The sequence below is a fragment of the Mobula hypostoma genome, chromosome 2 (assembly GCF_963921235.1).
Source record: "Mobula hypostoma chromosome 2, sMobHyp1.1, whole genome shotgun sequence".
Classification (NCBI taxonomy): Eukaryota; Metazoa; Chordata; class Chondrichthyes; order Myliobatiformes; family Myliobatidae; genus Mobula; species Mobula hypostoma.
The window spans coordinates 2,243,907-2,263,810 of record NC_086098.1 but is presented as its reverse complement, the minus strand read 5'-3'; the positions used below and the strand labels follow the sequence as shown (position 1 = coordinate 2,263,810).

The window sequence follows — 19,904 nt, the reverse complement described above, 5'->3', positions numbered from 1 at the left end:
TGTTATTTCATGCTCGTTATTTATTGCTATTCATTTATATCTGTATTTGCATGGTTTTTTGTCCATTGATCCTGTTTACAGTTACTGTTCTATAGATTTGCTAAGCATGCACAAAGAAAAAGAATCTCAGGGTTATATCTGGTGACATACCTGTGATTTGATAATAAACTTTACTTTGACTTTAAACCATTAATGTACCAATTATTGAATTAGCAATTTAAAAAATTTACTGAACAGGCATTTGATCCAAGACATGCCAGAATATGTTAGAAAAGATATGTTGTAGTATGTGGAAAGGGACTAACCACATACTCTTTATTAGAACCATAGAACTATAGAAACTACAGCACAGAAACAGGCCTTTTGGCCTTCTTCGCTGTGCCAAACCATTTTCTGCCTAGTCCCACTGACCTGCACACGGACCATATCCCTCCATACACCTCCCATCCACGTATCTGTCCAATTTATTCTAAAATGTTAAAAAAGAACCCACATTTACCACCTCGTCTGGCAGCTCAGGACTGGAAAAGAAAGAGGCAGAAGCCAGAATTTGAAGGTAGCGGAGGGGAAAGAGTACAAGCTGGCAGGTGATGGGTGAGAGGGAAAGTGGGTGGGTGGAGGCTGAAGTAAGAAGCTCGGTGGTATTACAGGCTGACGAAGAAGGAATCTGATAGGACAGGACTGTTGACCATGGGAGGAAGAGCAGAAAAGAGAAGGAAGTACTTGGCAGGTGAGGAGAAATCCTCTCCTGTCAGATTAATTCATCTTCAGCTTCTCCTCACCATGCCTCACCTGCAGACTTTGCCATCCTTCCCCTCCCCTCACCTTCTAATACTGGCTTCTTCCCAGCCATGTGTGAAGGGCTTTGTACAGATCAATGGTCCCAAGGAATGCACTAGAGAGAGGTAGATGGTTCAAAATGGTCCTTGAGGAGAGTTCGGAATGTGGCGTTGCTTTCAGCAGACCATGAGTGCGGTGAATGAGAACAGAGGTACACCCCTGATTACTCCAGCATGAGCTTCAATGTTTATAAGACCATCAGACTAAGACCATAAGATATAAGAGCAGAATTAGGTTATTTGGCCCATCGAGTCTGCTCTGCCATTTCATCATGGCTGATCCAGTTTTCCTCTCAGTCTCAGTCTACCAACTTCTGTCCATATCCCTTCATGCCCTGACCAATCAAGAATCTATCAACCTCTGCCTAAAATATACATAAAGACTTGGCCTCCACAGCTTCCAGTGGCAAAGAATTCCACAGATTCACTACTCTCTAGTTAAAGAAATTCCTCTTCATCTCCTTCATCTCCGCTCTATTCTGAGTCTGTGTCCTCTGGTCATAGACTCTCCCACCATAGTAAACATCCTCTCCACATCCACTCTATCAAGGCCTTTCAGCTTTTGATAGATTTCAAGTATTCTTCTGAATTCCAGTGAATACAGGCCCAGATCCATCAAACACTTCATATGACAAGCCATTCAATCCTGGAATCATTTTTGTGAATCTCCTTTGAACCCTCTCCAGTTTCAGCACATCCTTTCTGAGATAAAGGGCCCAAACCTGCTACAATACTCCAAGTGAGGCCTCACTAGTACTTTATGAATTTTCAACATTATATCCTTGCTGTAATATGCTAGTGCTCTTGATATTAATGCTAACATTACATTTACTTTCCTCACCACAGACTCAACCAGCAAATTAAACTTTAGGGAATCTTGCACAAGGACTCGTAGCTTGTTAAGCAGTCTCTCTGTGGCGCCTTGTTAAAGGCCTTCTGCAACATCATCGATTCTCCTTTCTCTATCCTGTTTGTTATTTCTTTCAAGAATTCCGACAGATTTGTCAGGCAAGGTTTTCCCCTGAGGAAACCATGCTGACTATGGCCTATTTTATCATGTGCCTCCAAATATCCAGAGACCTCATCCTTAATAATCAACTCTAACATCTTCACAACCACTGAGATCAGACTAACTGGTCTATAGTTCCCTTTCTTCTGTCTCGCTCCTTTCCTGAAGTGTGGAGAGACATTTGCAATTTTCTAGTCTTCCAGAACCATTCCAGAATCTCGTGTTTTTTAGAAGATCATTGATAATGCCTCCAGAATCTCTTTAGCTACCTCTTTTGGAACTGTTGGGTGTACACCATTTGGTCCAAGTAACTGATCTACCTTCAGACTTTTCAGTTTTCCAAGAGCCTTCTCTTTTGTTATGGTAACTTTGCACACTCATACCCACTGACAGCTGGAACTTACACCACACTGCTAGTGTCTTCCGCAGTGAAGGCTAATACAAAATACTTATTCTGTTCAGTTCATCTATCATTTCACTGTCCACATTACTACCTCACCAGCATTGTTTTCCAGTGGTCCAATATCTACCCTCACCTCTCTTTTACACTTTATGTATCTGAAGAAACTTTTGGTGTCCTGTTTAATATTAATAGCTAACTTACTTACATTCTCAATAACCTTTTTAGTTCCCTTCTGTTTTTAAAAGCTTCCCAATCCTCTAACTTCCCACTAATTGTTTTCTCTATTATATACCCTCTCTTTAGCTTTTATGTTGGCTTTGACTTCTCTTGTTAGTCATGGCTGTGTCACCTTTCCTTTAGAATATGTTTTCCTCTTTGGGATGTAGATATCCTTTGCCTTTTGAATTCTTTCCAGAAATTCCAGCCATTCCTGCTAGTGTTCTTTGCTAATCAATTCTGGCCAACTCCTCTCTCATGCCTCTGTAATTCCCTTTACCCCATTGCAATACTGATACATCTAACTTTAGCTTCTCTTTCTCAAATTTCAGAGTGAATTTGATCATATGATCGCTTGCTTAAGTATCTAATCAATTCTGGTTCATTGCCCAACACCCAATCTAGATAGCTGATCCTCTAGTAGGTTCAATCGCAAGCTACTCTAAGGAGTCATCTTGTAGGCACTCTCCCTCCTGTAGTCCAGCACCAACCTGATTTTCCCAATCTACCTGTATATTGAAGTATTGTAGCATTGCCCTTTTGACATACATTTTCTATCTCCTACAAACGTTTGTAATATAATTTGTAGGCCATAGTCTTACTACCTTTTAGGAGTCTGTATTCAACTCCCATTAGTGTCTTTTTGCCCTTGCAGTTTCTTAGCTATATCCACAATGATTCAACGCATTCCGACCCTAAATTACCCACCTCCCTCTAATGATTTGATTTCATTTTTTACCAACAGAACAATGCCGTTCCCCCTATCTTCCTGCCTATCCTTTCAATACAATGTGTACCCTCCAACATTAAGCTCCCAGCTATAATCTTTCGGCCATGATTCAGCATCATACATACCAATCTGCAACTGTGCTGTAAGTTCATCTACTTTATTCTGTGTACTGCATGCATTCAGATACAGCACTGTATCACTGTGCCCTGCGTCCCGCAGCACTGCGCTGCAGATCTTCTGCGACTCAGTGGTGGCCACGTCAGCAGGTGAGAGCAGCTGATGCCAAGAAAATCGATAAAGTCATCAGGAAGGTTGGATAAGTTCCGGGAGTGGAGCTGGATTCCCTGGTGGTTGTGTCTGAAGGGATGATGCTGCAGAAGTTACAGAGCATGATGCACAATCCCCCTCACCCCTTCCATGACATTCTGGAGAAACAGAGGAGTATCTTCAGTCACAGACTGATTCCACCGAGGTGCACCATTGAACGCCACAGGAGATCCTTTCTCCCTGTGGCTATAAGACTCCACAACTACCCCCCTAAATATATGGTTTCATTGCACAATTACTTTTGTATCTTGCACAATTATTTTTAATACTCATTTTGTATTCTTTTTTGTACCTCAGTGCTTACATTTTGTTTTTAAAAGTATATATTTCTGATTGAGCAACCTTACAGTAATAATTTCCTTCAGAAAAGTAAAGTTTTATCCTCTTACCTTATCTTACCTTATTGAATCCTTTCCACCTTTTACGTTGCAACTCATCCTGTTGACTACAATTTTCCCTGATTGCTTGCCTCTCCTCACTATACATTGCCTCTGTTTGTAAACCAGCTACCTCATCTTCAGTACTATCATCTGCCTTTCCTAGAATGCCTCTTGCATTGAAATATACGCAGCTCAGGACAATAGTCGCACCATCCTCAACCTTTTGATTCTTATCTTTGTCTGAGGTCTTACCAGTATCTACCTCTACAACCTTTCCACTAACCTCTGGCACTCTGGTTCACAACTCCCTGCAACTTTAACATACAACATAGAATAGTACAGCACAATACAGGCCCTTCGGCCCACAATGCTGTGCCGACTCTCAAACCCTGCTTCCCATATAACCCCCTACCTTAAATTCCTCCATATACCTGTCTAGTAGTCTCTTAAACTTCACCAGTGTATCTGCCTCCACCACTGACTCAGGCAGTGCATTCCACGCACCAACCACTCTCTGAGTAAAAAACCTTCCTCTAATATCCCCCTTGAACTTCCCACCCTTTACCTCAAAGCCATGTCCTCTTGTATTGAGCAGTGGTACCCTGGGGAAGAGGCGCTGGCTATCCAGTCTATCTATTCCTCTTAAGATCTTGTACACCTCTATCATGTCTCCGCTCATCCTCCTTCTCTCCAAAGAGTAAAGCCCAAGCTCCCTTAATCTCTGATCATAATCCATACTCTCTAAACCTGGCAGCATCCTGGTAAATCTCCTCTGTACCTTCTCCAATGCTTCCACATCCTTCCTATAGTGAGGTGACCAGAACTGGACACAGTACTCCAAGTGTGGCCTAACTAGAGTTTTATAGAGCTGCATCATTACATTGCGACTCTTAAACTCTATCCCTCGACTTATGAAAGCTAACAACCAATAAGCTTTCTTAACTACCCTATCCACCTGTGAGGCAACTTTCAGGGACCCCCAGATCCCTCTGCTCCTCCACACTAACAAGTATCCTGCCATTTACCTTGTACTCTGCCTTGGAGTTTGTCCTTCCAAAGTGTACCACCTCACACTTCTCCGGGTTGAACTCCATCTGCCACTTCTCAGCCCACTTCCGCATCCTATCAATGTCTCTCTGCAATCTTTGACAATCTTCTACACTATCTACAACACCACCAACCTTTGTGTCGTCTGCAAACTTGCCAAGCTATCCTTCTACCCCCACATCCAGGTCGTTAATAAAAATCATGAAAAGTAGAGGTCCCAGAACAGATCCTTGTGGGACACCACTAGTCACAATCCTCCAATCTGAATGTATTCCCTCTACCACCACCCTCTGCCTTCTGCAGGCAAGCTAATTCTGAATCCACCTGGCCAAACTTCCCTGGATCCCATGCCTTCTGACTTTCTGAATAAGCCTACCGTGTGGAACCTTGTCAAATGCCTTACTAAAATCCATATAGATCACATCCACTGCACTACCCTCATCTATATGCCTGGTCACCTCCCCAAAGAACTCTATCAGGCTTGTTAGACATGATCTGCCCTTCACAAAGCCATGCTGACTGTCCCTGATCAGACCATGATTCTCTAAATGCCCAGAGATCCCATCTCTAAGAATCTTTTCCAACAGCTTTCCCACCACAGACGTAAGGCTCACTGGTCTATAATTACCTGGACTATCCCTACTACCTTTTTTGAACAAGGGGACAACATTTGCCTCCCTCCAATCCTCCGGTACCATTCCCGTGGACAATGAGGACATAAAGATCCTAGCCAGAAGCTCAGCAATCTCTTCCCTCACCTCGTGGAACAGCCTGGGGAATATTCCGTCAGGCCCCGGGGACTTATCCGTCCTAATGTATTTTAACAACCCCAATACCTCCTCTCCCTTAATATCAAGATGCTCCAGAACATCAACCTCACTCATATTGTCCTCACCATCATAAAGTTCCCTCTCATTGGTGAATACCAAAGAGAAGTATTCACTGAGGACCTCGCTCACTTCCATGGCCTCCAGGCACATCTTTCTACCTTTATCTCTAATCGGTCCTACCTTCACTCCTGTCATCCTTTTTTTCTTCACATAATTGAAGAATGCCTTGGGGTTTACCTTTACCCTACTCGCCAAGGCCTTCTCATGCCCCCTTCTTGCTCTTCTCAGCCCCTTCTTAAGCTCCTTTCTTGCTTCTCTATATTCCTCAATAGACCCATCTGATCCCTGCTTCCGAAACCTCATGTATGCTGCCTTCTTCCACCTGACTAGATTTTCCACCTCACTTGTCACCCATGGTTCCTTCACCCTACCATTCTTTAACTTCCTCACCGAGTCAATTTTATCCCTAACATCCTGCAAGAGATCTCTAAACATCGATCACATGTCCATAGTACATTTCCCTGCAAAAACATCATCCCAGTTCACACCTGCGAGTTCTAGCCTTATAGCGTCATAACTTGCCCTTCTCCAATTAAAAATTAGTTTAAACTGCATCCTGCAACATTAACAAACCATCCCCTTAGGATATTAGCCCCTCCAGTTCAGGTGCAAACTATCCGTTCTGTACAGCTCCCACCTTTCCTGGAAGAGAGCCCAATGATCCAAAAATCATATGCCCTCCCTCCAACACCAAGTCCTTAGCCACATATTAAACTGTATAATCTTCTTAGTTCTGGTCTCATTAGCACGTGGCATGGGTAGCAATCATGACCCTGGAGGCCTGTCCTTTAACTTAGCACCTAATTCCCTGAACTCCCCATGCAGAACCTCGTCAATACTCCTACCCATGTCATTGGTACCTACCAGGACCACAACTTCTGGCTGTTCACCCTCCCACTTAAGAATGCTGAGGACTCAACCTTAGATATCCTGGGCCCTGGCACCCAGAAGGCAACATACCATCCGGGGATGTCATTCTCACCCGCAAAGTTCCTGTCCATTCCTCTAACTAATTCCCTATCATCTCAGCGTGCCTCTTCTCCCCGCTTCCCTTCTGACTCACAGAGGCAGACTCAGTGTCAGAAACTCGGCCTCCATGACTTTCCTCTGTTAGGTCTCTCCCCCAATCCCCCCCCCCCAACAGCATATCAAGCAATAAACCTGTTGTTGAGCTACTCTACACTGGCTCCTTCACCCCTTTCCCCTTTCTGACTGTCACCCAGTTTCCTGTTCTTGGGTGTAACAACATCCCTAAATGTCCTACCTATCACCCCTCAGCCTCCTGAATGATCTGGAGTTCATCCAGTTCCAGCTCCAATTCCTCAACACAGTTTGTTAGAAGCTGCAGCTGGATGTACTTCTCACAGTTGTAGTTGTCAGGGACACTGGAGGTCTCACAGTCTTTCCACATCCCACAGAGGAGCATTTCACTACCCTGCCTGGCATCTCTACTCTCCTTGTAGAGCAGATATAAAGAAGAGAAAGGAAAAACTCTTGAACTTTTCTTTCCTTTGCTTTCTCTGGCTGAAGCTTCTCTTCTCTGAAGCCTCAAAGAGCTAAAGCCTCAAGATTACCACTCTGACTATGTCCACTCCAACAACGGCACTGCGACGTTTATACTTATGTGCACATTCGACTGGTTTAACTGGAATAGGCATTTTGTCTTTCTTTTCTTTTTCCGCAATCATTTGTTAAACTTGTAAATTTTGTGTTGGCGTGTGGCCAGGGGGTTAAGGTGTCAGTCTAGTGACCTGAAGGTCGCTAGTTCGAGCCGCAGCTGAGGTTTGTGTTGTGTCCTTGAGCGAGGCACTTAACCACACATTGCTCTGTGATGACACCGGTGCCAAGCTGTATCGGCCCTTGCACTTCCCTTGGACAACATCAGTGGCGTGGAGAGGGGGGACTTGCAGCATGGGCAACTGCCGGTCTTCCATACAACCTTGCCCAGGCCTGCGCCCTGGAAACCTTCCAAGGTGCAAATCCATGGTCTCACGATACTAACGGATGCCTATAAAAATTTGGAAAATATACTTTCTTTATAATTTTATGCTGGTGTATCATCTGTCATTTCTGTGTTACCAATAACTGTGTGTGGACAGTATTTACACAGCATTCACTCAGCATTCACTCAGTTGGAGGTTCCTCTAATCGGAACATCCCGACATTCCTGTCTGGTTGAACCCCAAATCATACCAACTGTAGATGTATATTGTTTATGAAAGGTGGCCTTCTAACAGTGAGTCACGTGGCTGTTAGCAGAGTTACCTAACAAGCCAAGTCTGTATATGTGCCCCAGGGAGAAGGTTACATGTAATTTCAGGATTGACTCATGAAAGGATTTATGTTGATAGCATAGATGAAATTATTTCTTGGACAATAGCACAGATTCTTGCAGGCTTCTCTCCTCCTATTTATGATTATCTTAGATTAGATTTAGATTAGATTCAACTTTATTGTCATTGTGCCAAGTACAGATACAAAACCAATGAAATGCGATTAGCATCTGACCAGAAGTACAAAAGAATAGTATTATTTACAAAATAACTGCGAATAAAAAGTAAGTGCTACAGCACACAAATATAAAAGTTCTGAGACAGTACAATATGGGTGCAATACTGCTTAGCGCTGTGATATGAGGTTCAGCAGTATCACAGCCTCAAGGAAGAAGCTCTTCCTGTGCCTGCTGGTGCGGGAGCGGAGGCTCCTGTAGCGCCTACCGGATGGGAGGAGAGTAAAAAGTCCACGGTTAGGGTGAGATGCAACCTTGATAATGCTTTTCGCCCTGCCCAGGCAATGTTTCTGGTAGATGTTCTCAATGGTGGGCAATTGGGTGCCAATAATCCGCTGGGCAGTTTTCACCACACGCTGGAGAGCTTTGCGGTCTGATACGGGACAATTGTCATGCCACACTGAGAAGCAGTTGGTGAGTATGCTCTCAATGGTACAGCGGTAAAAGTCCGTCAGTATCCTGGGACAGAGGTGAGCTTTCTTGGTTCTCCGCAGGAAATAAAGGCGCTGTTTGAGAACTATATAGTGATTTCTCAATACTTCCTGCTCCCTAATGGTTGGTGTTTCTACTGAAGTAGTGCTGATGGTGTCCATTGCATCTGTCCCCTCTGGGAGTGCCTGGTGTTGCTTATCACTTTGCTCAACCATGTTGCTTGTGGGCTACGTGTTTCAGTGTGTTTTTTGTCATGGTTAAGGTAACTGGTGTATCATCTCCCAGCTCAACTTTATGCTCAAATTAATCACTTATCAATTGGAAATGGATTTAGAATTGGAATTGGTTTATTATTGTCATATGTATCGAGATACAGTGAAAAGCTTGTCTTATATATTGTTTAGACAAATCAGAGCATTACGCAGTGCATTGTGGTGGAACATAGGATATAGGACGATACAGCACTGTACAGATCCTTCAGCCCACACTGTTGTACTGACCTTTTAATCTATTCCAAGATCAATCTAATCCTTGCCTTCCACAGAACCCTCCATTTTTTTTCTATCAGGTACCTATCTATGTGTCTCTTAAATACCCCTAATGAATCTGCCTCTCCTACCATCCCTGGCAGGGTGTTCCATGCACTCACCACTCTGTGTGGAAAAAAACTTCCTCGGACATCCCCTCTAGACTTCCCTCCAATTACCTTAAAATTATGCCACCTCGAACTAGGGAAAATGCCTCTAGCTGTCCACTTGATATTTACTTCCACCATGTCACCTCTCACCTTCCTCTGCTCCAAAGAGTAAAGTTCTAGCTCACTCAACCTCTCCTCATAAGACATGCTCTCTAATTCAGGCTCTCTAATCTAATAATGCCATAAAAAGTTTGCAGAAAAATAACAACGCATTTATCCGTAAACTTCAGTAAGCTTCTGAATGGATTTAGCCATCTTTATCTGAATAAAGCCAATATATCTTCCTCGGAAGTTCCAAAAGTACATGCAGAGAAGAAACAGAAAAATGTAATTTGTGCTGCTGGTGATAAATTAGTTTTATGGAAGAAAGGGAGTTAATTTAAACAACGTTCAGAACTCGAGCAATTAAAGCGCAGGTTTCTGCAGAAACCTCTCTGCGTCGTTCTGTATACAGTATGCATTGCTGTCTATCAACACCTTACTGCAAATCTCTAAATCTTCACCCTCCAAATATCCCCCAGTTCCCATTCTAATTTCCCCCAATTCTCATTCTCCTCTTTCATGAAACGTTCCAACTTTGTTGCTCATCCTCACAGTAACATATTAGATCATCTGTTCCAGATACGTCCTAACCTGTATCCGACTGATTGTATGGTGAATCTGTTGGGCTTCCTGCAGTATGTGCAGGAGGCACACTCTTTTGGCTGTGGGCTTTTTGAGTGCGCATGTTTTCATTTTGGTGGGCTAGGTTCGTAGTTCCCACACAGTAAGCTGTCCAGCATTTGCCGTTACTGACATAACTCAATAAAAACGTTTAATCGTATTACACCACTGTTGTCCTTGCAACGCGCGTACATAACACCTCCACTATGAAGTGATTCCTGCCACACTTCACATCTGTAGGGACATAGACTAACTTCAGTGTCAGAATCTGTTTTATTACCACTGACTCACCATATTTGTGCAATTTGTTGTTTTACTGCAGCAGTGTGAGTGAGTGAGCTCCTTCAGGCTCCTGTACCTCCTCCCTGAGGGTAGTAATGAGAAGAGGGCATGTCCTGGTTGGAGGGGGGGGGGGTCCTTAGCGATGGATGCTGGCAGGGACTGGAGGTCTGGAGCTGGAACATGGAGAACAAAGGCTAATGGCAATGATAAGGCATTTACACATTCTGACCATGACCATGTGCAGTTCCTCTGGGTGCTCCAGTTTCCTCCCACACTCCAAAAACGTATGGGTAAGGATGAGTACACTGTGGGCATGCTATGTTGGTGACACTTGTGGGCTGCCCCCAGCACAGCCTTGGACTGTGTTGTTGATTGACGCATGCAATGATTTTCACTGCATGTTTTAATGTACATGTAACAAATCAAGCTAATCTTTCAATTATCCAGCAAAATGATATTGCAGTTTATGCAATCCTGCAGCTTCTTGGGTTGTAGTCGAACTCGAGCTGAGTATGATGTTCTTCCAATGGGTTATTCCCTTAGTGGTGAATGCCCGTGTGTGACTTAGTTTAATGTGAGGAGGCTGATGCACGGGCAGACCCCACACGGTCCTTGATAAATCGGATTCAGGATCCAGTGGTAGGGAATGCAAGACAGCTGGGGGCTATTCGCTGCTGCACCCGTCCTCTGCCTTCACTGAACATAGAACATAGAAACCTACAGCACACTACAGGCCCTTCGGCCCACAATGTTGTGCCGACCATGTAACCTACTCTAGAAACCGCCTAGAATTTTCCTACTGCAGAGCCCTCTATTTTTCTAAGCTCCACGTACTTATCTAAGAGTCTCTTAAAAGACCCTATCGTATCTCCCTTTACCACATTTGCTGGCAGTGCATCCACGCACCCACCACTCTCTACATGAAAAACTTACCCCTGACATCCCCTCTGTGGTAAAAAAATACTTTTTATAACAATGATTAGTGAGGCAGATAGAGATCTGTATTTACTGACAAGTACTTTTATTGTTTTAACTAACAAGTACATGAATACGTACACTAAATGTCTTGTGTGCACACTGGCTAAGTATCCCTGACTCTCCTGAATAGTCAAAGAACAGCAAAGGTATAACCCGGGCAAAGGAGTTTACACTGGCCAGGCATTCCTCATAGTCCCAATTCACTCACCACGTGTTTCACGCAGGGTCGCTCCCGCTTGTATCCGCGATGGTTATTCTTCGAAGTTACCGCTACCAGCACACATGAAGCATCCACTTTTATATCCCTTCCCTATAAATTCAAATTTTGCATTCCAGTGTCATTGGCCACAGCCCATGTGTCTGTCCTTTAACACCTTGTTATTGGCTCTGCTCCAAGCCAGCATCCATTTATTGCTACCTTCCCATCAAGTGACAGTCGATAATTTATGGCTCTTTATTCTCAATCAGCAATGAGCTCGAATCACTTCAGGCAGGCGTCAACCCCAACATTCTCAAACCTGCATGTTACAGCCAACCAAAGAACATCTCACAAATAACTTCTTATCTGGACATGATCTCCAGTCCAGCAGATTACCTAAAGTATCAATGTCTCCTCTTTAACACATTGATCAAGCCCAGCATGTCATGCGTAACAAAATGGAGAATAGAGTGTCTTCACAAAATAGTAGTCTCCATCCCCAAGCATGAGGCAAGAACAAAGACAATTAGTCTGTCTGTTTCCACTGTCCTTGATTCATTTGAATTCACTGATTTGTAGATTGTCATTCTTTCTGGCCAACACCTCAGTACCTATTTCCAAGCACCTTAACACTATGCCCCATTGTGTTAGCCATTTCAGCCTTGGGGAAAAGCCTCTGTCTATCCATATGATCAATGCCTCTCATCATCTTATACACTTCTATCAGATCACCTCTCATCCTCCATTGCTCCAAAGAGAAAAGGCCAAGTACACTCAACCTATCCTCATAAGGAATGCCCTCCAATCTAGGCAACATCCCTGTAAATCTCCCCTGCCCTCTCTCTATAGCATCCACATCCTTCCTGTAGTGAGGTGACCAGGACTAAACCCAGTACTCCAAACACTTCACTGCTGCTGTGATGTGTCATCATCTTCCACCCGCTCCACTGTTGAGGTCTTGGTTGGATCGTACTTTTTCTGAAACCTCCCCCTTTGACTATACTACCGTAGGTGACCCTACCAGGAGCTAAGCTCCAGATGGCATCACCCTTGGGATTTCAGGAACTCGCAAGTCCCTCCACCACGGTATTCAGAGCTGACTTAATGGGAGTCAATGTGCAGCATTGTAGTGTAGCATTTAGCACAAGGCTTTATGGCACTATCAACAGGGGTTCAATTCCTACCACATTTATAAGGAGTTTGTGCATTCTCCCCGTGACCACGTAGATTTCTTCTGTGTGCTCCAGTGCCCTCCCATATTTCAAGGATAGCTTAGGGTTAGTGATCTGCAGACATGCTTTCTGCCGGAAGCATGTGACACTTGTTGGCTGCGTCCAGCACAGCTTGGACTCTGTCGGTCATTGACACAAACGACGCAATTCACTGTATATTTCGATGTACATGCGACAGACAAAGCTACTCTTTTATCTTTATCTGTAATCTTTAATACAGGGCTACCTACTCCCCATTAAAAGCTGACATCTTTTTTTCACATAAACACAAGAGATTCTGCTGTTGCTGAAAATCCAGAGCAACACACACAAAATGCTGGAGGAACTCAGCAGGTGTCGGGCCGAAACATCACCTGTTTATTCATTTCTGTAGATATTACCTGACCTGAGTCCCTCCAAAGCTTTGAGTGTGTTGATCTATATTTTTCCCCCGGCTTATGAATCTGTATAAGGAGAAGGCAGCAAAGATGGGGTGGTTGGTAAATCAAGGTTAAGAGGAATTTACTCCAACAGAAAACAATTCTTTTCTCAGAGTGGACTGCCTCTATATGAAAAAAACTTGCCCCTCACATGTCCTTTGAAATTACCCCCTCTCACCTTAAGTGCATGCCCTCTGCTATTAGACATTCCAACTCTGGGAGAAAGATACTGTCTGTCTACCCTATCTATGTCTCTCATAATCTTATAAACCTCAATCAGATCTCCCCTCAGCCTGCACCGCTCCAGAGAAAACAACCCAAGTTTGTGCAACTTCTCGTTATAGCACATGCCCTCTAATCCAGGCAGCATCCTGGTAAACCTCTTCATTGAGGTTCTCAGTGACTAGAGTTCAATTCAGGCACATTATAATTTTAATGGCCCTAATTAGTTTTGCAAGCTTCATTGTGTGAATGGCTTTCCAAGAGTCACATTGCCTGCCCTGATAATATTCAACTGCTTTGTCACCCAGTGTATTATTCATTATTTCTTGCCATTAAACCCAAGTTCAACCTAATGTTTCTGCAGTGGATAATCGAGCTGACAACTAATAAGGTTGGTTCTTTCCTGACAATTTATTTACTAAGTAAATTGACAAATTACAGTAGAATTAGGGCATTTTCTGGACAAATAATTATCCCGTTGGCATAATAGATGCAGCAGAAACCAGAACTAAAAACAGATTTTCTCTTCAGTTAATTGAATTACAGAAACAAGGGTTGATTCTTTTTGAACAATGGATACCTCAGCCATTACTGTCTGGTTGGGCGCAGCATCATCTCACAGTATACAAAAACCACAGCGAACCCAGCTCATCGGCTGTCGTCGACCGGCACTGCAGGACTTGAATGTGTTCAGGACAAAGAAGTGGGCAGGAAAAAAACATTACAGATTTTACCCACCCCCTGCAAACTGCCTTTCCCAAAAGCTCCCTTCTATAAAGGACCATAAAAACAAAAACCACACCATCTTAAAAGTTCCTTTCCCTAGGAAGTTAATCTGATCAAACATTCTAGTTAAACTCAAACAAAACGCTGGAGAAACTCAGCAGGTCAGGCAGCATCTGTGAAAATGAATAAACAGTTGACGTTTGGGGCTGAGGCCCTTCATCAGGACAGGAAAGGAAGGGGGATGATGCCAGAATATATAAAGGCAGGGTAGGGGAAGGAGGATAGCTAGAGGGTGACAGGTGAAGCCAGGTGGGTATGAAAGGTAAAGGGCTAGAGCAGAAGGAATCTGATCAGAGAGGAGAGTAGGCCATTGAAGAATGGGAAGGAAGATTGCAGAGAGACATTGATACGATGCAGAAGTGGGCTGAGAAGTGGCAGATGGAGTTCAACCCGGAGAAGTGTGAGGTGGTACACTTTGGAAGGACAAACTCCAAGGCAGAGTACAAAGTAAATGGCAGGATACTTGGTAGTGTGGAGGAGCAGAGGGATCTGAGGGTACATGTCCACAGATCCCTGAAAGTTGCCTCACAGGTGGATAGGGTAGTTAAGAAAGCTTATGGGGTGTTAGCTTTCATAAGTCGATGGATAGAGTTTAAGAGTCGCAATGTAATGATGCAGCTCTATAAAACTCTGATTAGGCCACACTTGCAGTACTGTGTCCAGTTCTGGTCACCTCACCATAGGAAGGATGTGGAAGCATTGGAAAGGGTACAGAGGAGATTTACCAGGATGCTGCCTGGTTTAGAGAGTATGCGTTATGATCAGACATTAAGGGAGATAGGGCTTTACTCTTTGGAGAGAAGGAGGATGAGAGGAGACATGATACAGGTGTACAAGATAATAAGAGGAATAGATAGAGTGGATAGCCAGCGCCTCTTCCCCAGGGCACCACTGCTCAATACAAGAGGACATGGCTTTAAGGTAAGAGGTGGGAAGTTCAAGAGGGATATTAGAGGAAAGTTTTTTACTCAGAGAGTGGTTGGTGCGTGGAATGCACTGCCTGAGTCAGTGGTGGAGGCAGATACACTCGTGAAGTTTAAGAGACTACTAGACAGGTATATGGAGGAATTTAAGGTGGGGGCTTATATGGGAGACAGGGTTTGAAGGTTGCCACAATAGTGTGGGCCGAAGGGCCTGTACTGTGCTGTACAATTCTATGTTCTATTACCTCAGTCACTGCACTGTAAATCCCTGTTTATAACGTGTATGATTGTAAATACATGCTGCCATTTATGTATTTTTGCATATTTTATTCCCTATCCAGACTTTAACCTCTAACTTTATATTTATGTTACTCTGTATAATTGTTGAATGTTGTGTTTTTGTTTCTATGTCACTCCAACACCCCACAGCAAATTCCTCATACATGTAAATGTACAGTACATGGTGAATAGAGGTGGTCCTTAATCCTTGATCTTCCTTTCCCCTGCACAGTAGTTAGGGTATTAATTTTCTACCCACCTTAACAACAGATGGATAGATTCTGCTCCTGGTGGCTTTGAAGAGAAAATATCCCCACTCTAGAAAAAATATTCAAAGTACAAAGTACGTTTTATTATCAGAGTACATATATCATACACAACCTTGAGCTTCATATTCTTGCAGGCAGCCAGGAAACAAAAAAGCCCAATAGAATCAGGGAGAGTGAGTTTAGGGGAGGATGAGGGATCAGAGGAATGGAGGGGCGATGAGGGGTAGAGGATGAGGTTTTCCGTTCCAGGACATCTCAGGTGTCCTCTTTCTTTAAGGATCGTTGTTTCCCTTCTGCTGTCATCAATGATGCCCTCACCCACATCTCCTCCATTTCCCGCACTTCGGCCCTCACCCCATCCTCCCGCCACCACAAAAGGGACAGAGTTCCCCTTGTCCTCACCGACCACTCCACCAGCCTCTGGATCCAGCACATTATCCTCTGCAACTTCCGCCACCTTCAACAGGACCCCACCACTAAGCACATCTTTCCCTCTCCACCCCTCTCCGTTTTCCACAGGGATCGGTCCCTCCGCAACTCCCTGGTCCACACGTCCCTCCCCACGGATCTCCCACCTGGCACTTATCCCTGTAAGCGCAAATGCTACACCTGTCCCTACACCTCCTCTCTTGCCACCATTCAGGGCCGCAAACAGTCCTTCCAGGTGAGGCAAGACTTCACTTGTGAGTCTGCCACAACAGACAAGATCTCCCAGTAGCCACCCACTTCAACTCTGCTTCCCACTCCCATTCGGATATGTCCATACATGGCCTCCTCTACTGCCATGATGAGACTAAACTCAGGTTAGAGGAGCAACACCTCATATACCGTCTGGGTAGTCTCCAGCCCCTCGGTATGAACATAGAATTCTCCAACTTCCGGTAATTCCCTCCCCCTCCCTTCCCCTATCCCTATGTCACTCTGCCCCCTCCCCCAGCTGCCTATCACCTCCCTCATGGTTCCGCCTCCTTCTACTACCCATTGTGTTTTCCCCTATTCCTTCTTCACCTTTCCTGCCTATCACCTCCCTGCCTCCCTTCCCCCACCCCTTTATCTTTCCCCTTACTGGTTTTTCACCTGGAACCTACCAGCCTTCTCCTTCCCACCCTCCCCCACCTTCTTTATAGGGCCTCTGCCCCTTCCCCCTACAGTCCTGACGAAGGGTTCCGGCCTGAAACGTTGACTGATCTTTTCCACAGATGCTGCCCAACCTGCTGAGTTCCTCCAGCGTGTTGTGAGTGTTGCTTTGACCCCAGCATCTGCAGATTATTTTGTGTTTATTATTTATTGTAATGCCTGCACTGTTTTGTGCACTTTACGCAGTCCTGGGTAGGTCTGTAGTCTAGTGTAGTTTCTGTGTTGTTGTTGTTACGTAGTTCAGTGTAGATTTTGTATTGTTTCATTTAGCACCATGGTCCTGAAAAACGTTGTCTCATTTTTACTGTGTACTGTACCAGCGGTTATGGTCGAAGTGACAATAAAAAGTGACTTGACTTGACTTGAAGTAGTTTAAAAGATCTGCACAACATTGTGGGCTGAAGGGCCTGTACTGTGCCGTAATGTTCTAAGTTCCATGTTCTACAAGGATGGAGGAATGGGGGAGAAACTAAAGTCAGGAGAGGGAAACCAGAGGTCCATGAGCCAGAAATCATCAGAGGGTCAGTAACTTTAAATACACAGGTATCCTGTACCCATCATATAAATATTGTTGTGGAGAAAGCACGACAGTGCCTCTACTTCCTCAGTGGTCTGCGGAGGTTCAGCATGATACCGAAAACTTTAGCAAACTTCTATAAATCTGTGGTGGAACGTGTGCTGACTTGCTGCATTATGGCTTGGTATAGGAACACCAATGCCTTTCAGTAGAAAATCCTACACAAGAGAGTGCTTTTAGCCCAGTACGTCACAGGTGAAACCCTCTCAGCCACTGAGCACATCTACATGAAACATTGCCGAAGGAAAGCAGCATCCATCATCGACCTCACCTACCACCCCACAAGCATCTTGTAAAAACACCATGCCCTTCTCTCAATTCCTCTACCTCCATCGCACCTGCTCTCAGGATGAGGCTTTTCATTTGTTACGAAACAGTAATGTTTTAGAAATGAACCAGCAGCAATAGATTACACATGGAGTCTGGTTTTGATGTTAAAACCACCATCTTTATTAGTAACTACTTATAATATAGTAAGTTAACCAAGATAAACAAAAGTTAACAGTGTTACGTGTATATATGTGTGTAAATATAACTATTGAGCTTGGGGAAACAAGACTTAAGAGTCTTGAGATGGTAAAGTAGGTTCAGTCATCCAGGAAATAAATGATGGGAGAGAGATATTTGTAATCCAAGGTGAAACGTAGGGAAAAGGTAAGTACAAAGTATTCCACAGGTTCCACACTGGTAAAATGAGATAACAGTTGCCGTAGATCTTGTCCGTTGTGATGTTCCAAATCCACATACGAATTATTACCGAAAGTGACCTATCATGGGAATATCGTCTTCCAGTGGTTACCACACAACATACCCAGGGCTACACAAGTGGTCCCACAGGATATCCCCAAAATCCACTCCTGTGGATTGTACAAAGTGACAGTCACACATCCGCTATGCACTCCATGCCGATGTTTAACCCACCCTTGTTCCAAGCCCCAGCTGCGACAAGCTGAAGCTATCGGCTTCACTAGTCTCTCTCTCTCTCACAACTGAAGGTCGCTCCCTGTATATGAGTTTAAGTTTGCAGCAGCCTGTGACTGACGTCATAGTCCCGCCTCACTTAGGCACTTAAAGTGACAGTCCACAGTAAACAAAACTTGTGGGTTTGTAACACATTCTAGAATGAAGGAGATGTCTTCCTTTTTCAAAGAAATGGGCTTCCCTTCCTCCACCATCATCACTGCCCTCAACCACATCGCTTCCATTTCACACACGTCTGCTCTCACCCCATCCTACTGCCGTGCTACCAGGGATAGTGTTCCTCTTGTCCTCACCTACCACCCCACCAGCCTCTGCATCCAGCATGTAGTTCTCCGAAATTCCGCCACCTCCAACTGGATCCCACCACCAAACACATCTTTCCCTCACCCCAACTTTCTGCTTTCCATAGGGATCGCTCCCTACGCAACTCCCTTGTCCATTCGTTCCTCCCCACTGATCTCCCTCCTGGCACTTACCTTGCAAATGGAACAAGTGCTCACCTGCCCCTACATTTCCTCCCTCACTACCACTCAGGGCTCCAAACAGTCCTTTCGAGTGAGGCAATATTCACCTCTGAGTCTGTTGGGGTCATATACTGTGCTCGGTGCTCCCAGTGTGGCATCTTGTATATCGGTGAGAACCGATGTAGATTGGGAGGTCGCTTCGCTGAACATCTACGCTCTGTCTGCCAGAACAAGTGAGATCTTCCAGTGGCCACCCATTTTAATTCCATTTCCCATTCCCATCCCAATATATCCATCCATGGCCTCCTCTACTGTTGGGATAAGGCCACATTTAAGTTGGAGGAACAAAACCTTATATTCTGTTTGGGTAGCCTCCAACCTGATGGCATGAACATTGATTTCTCAAACTTCCAGTAATGCCTCCACCCCCACTTCACCATTCCCAACCCCTTGTCCCTCTCTCAAGTTATCTCCTTGCCCACCTATCACCTCCCTCTAGTTCTCCCCCACCTTTCTTCTTTCTTCCATGACCTTCTGTCCCTTTCACCAATCAACTTACTAGCACTTTGCTTCATCCCTCCCCCTCTAAGTTTCACCTATCGCCTGGCATTTCTCTCTCCCCTCCCCACACCTTTCAAGTCTAAGAACATAGAAACATAGAAAGCCTACAGCACAATACAGTCCCTTCAGCCCACAATGCTGTGCCATACATGTACTTACTTTAGAGATTACTGTAACTCTTGGTTCGGCTACCTGCTTAATCTAGGGGAAGACAGCCCTCGGGCCCACCCAAACTTAAGAAATCTTGTTTGGGTAGATGCTGCGTGGTGTCCCCTGTTACAAATCAATAGCACGAAATAACAAACAGTACACAATATGCAATTAAACCACTGGGCTTTATAATTCTTAATTTGACTGTATGGTTAGTAAAGAAACAAAAAAGGAGAAGGGCCCGTTCTCATGAAACAGTCTAATGTGCAACGTTGGCGCTCACAGTTCCGTTCACTGGCTTCC

At 44.5% G+C, this 19,904-nt stretch overlaps 1 protein-coding gene across 1 annotated transcript in view; it reads left to right on the top strand.

Moving 5' to 3' along the window:
- LOC134337788 (PC3-like endoprotease variant B) overlaps positions 1–19,904 on the top strand; it is a 941,886-nt gene that overhangs the window by 303,136 nt on the left and 618,846 nt on the right. The window lies entirely within an intron of this gene.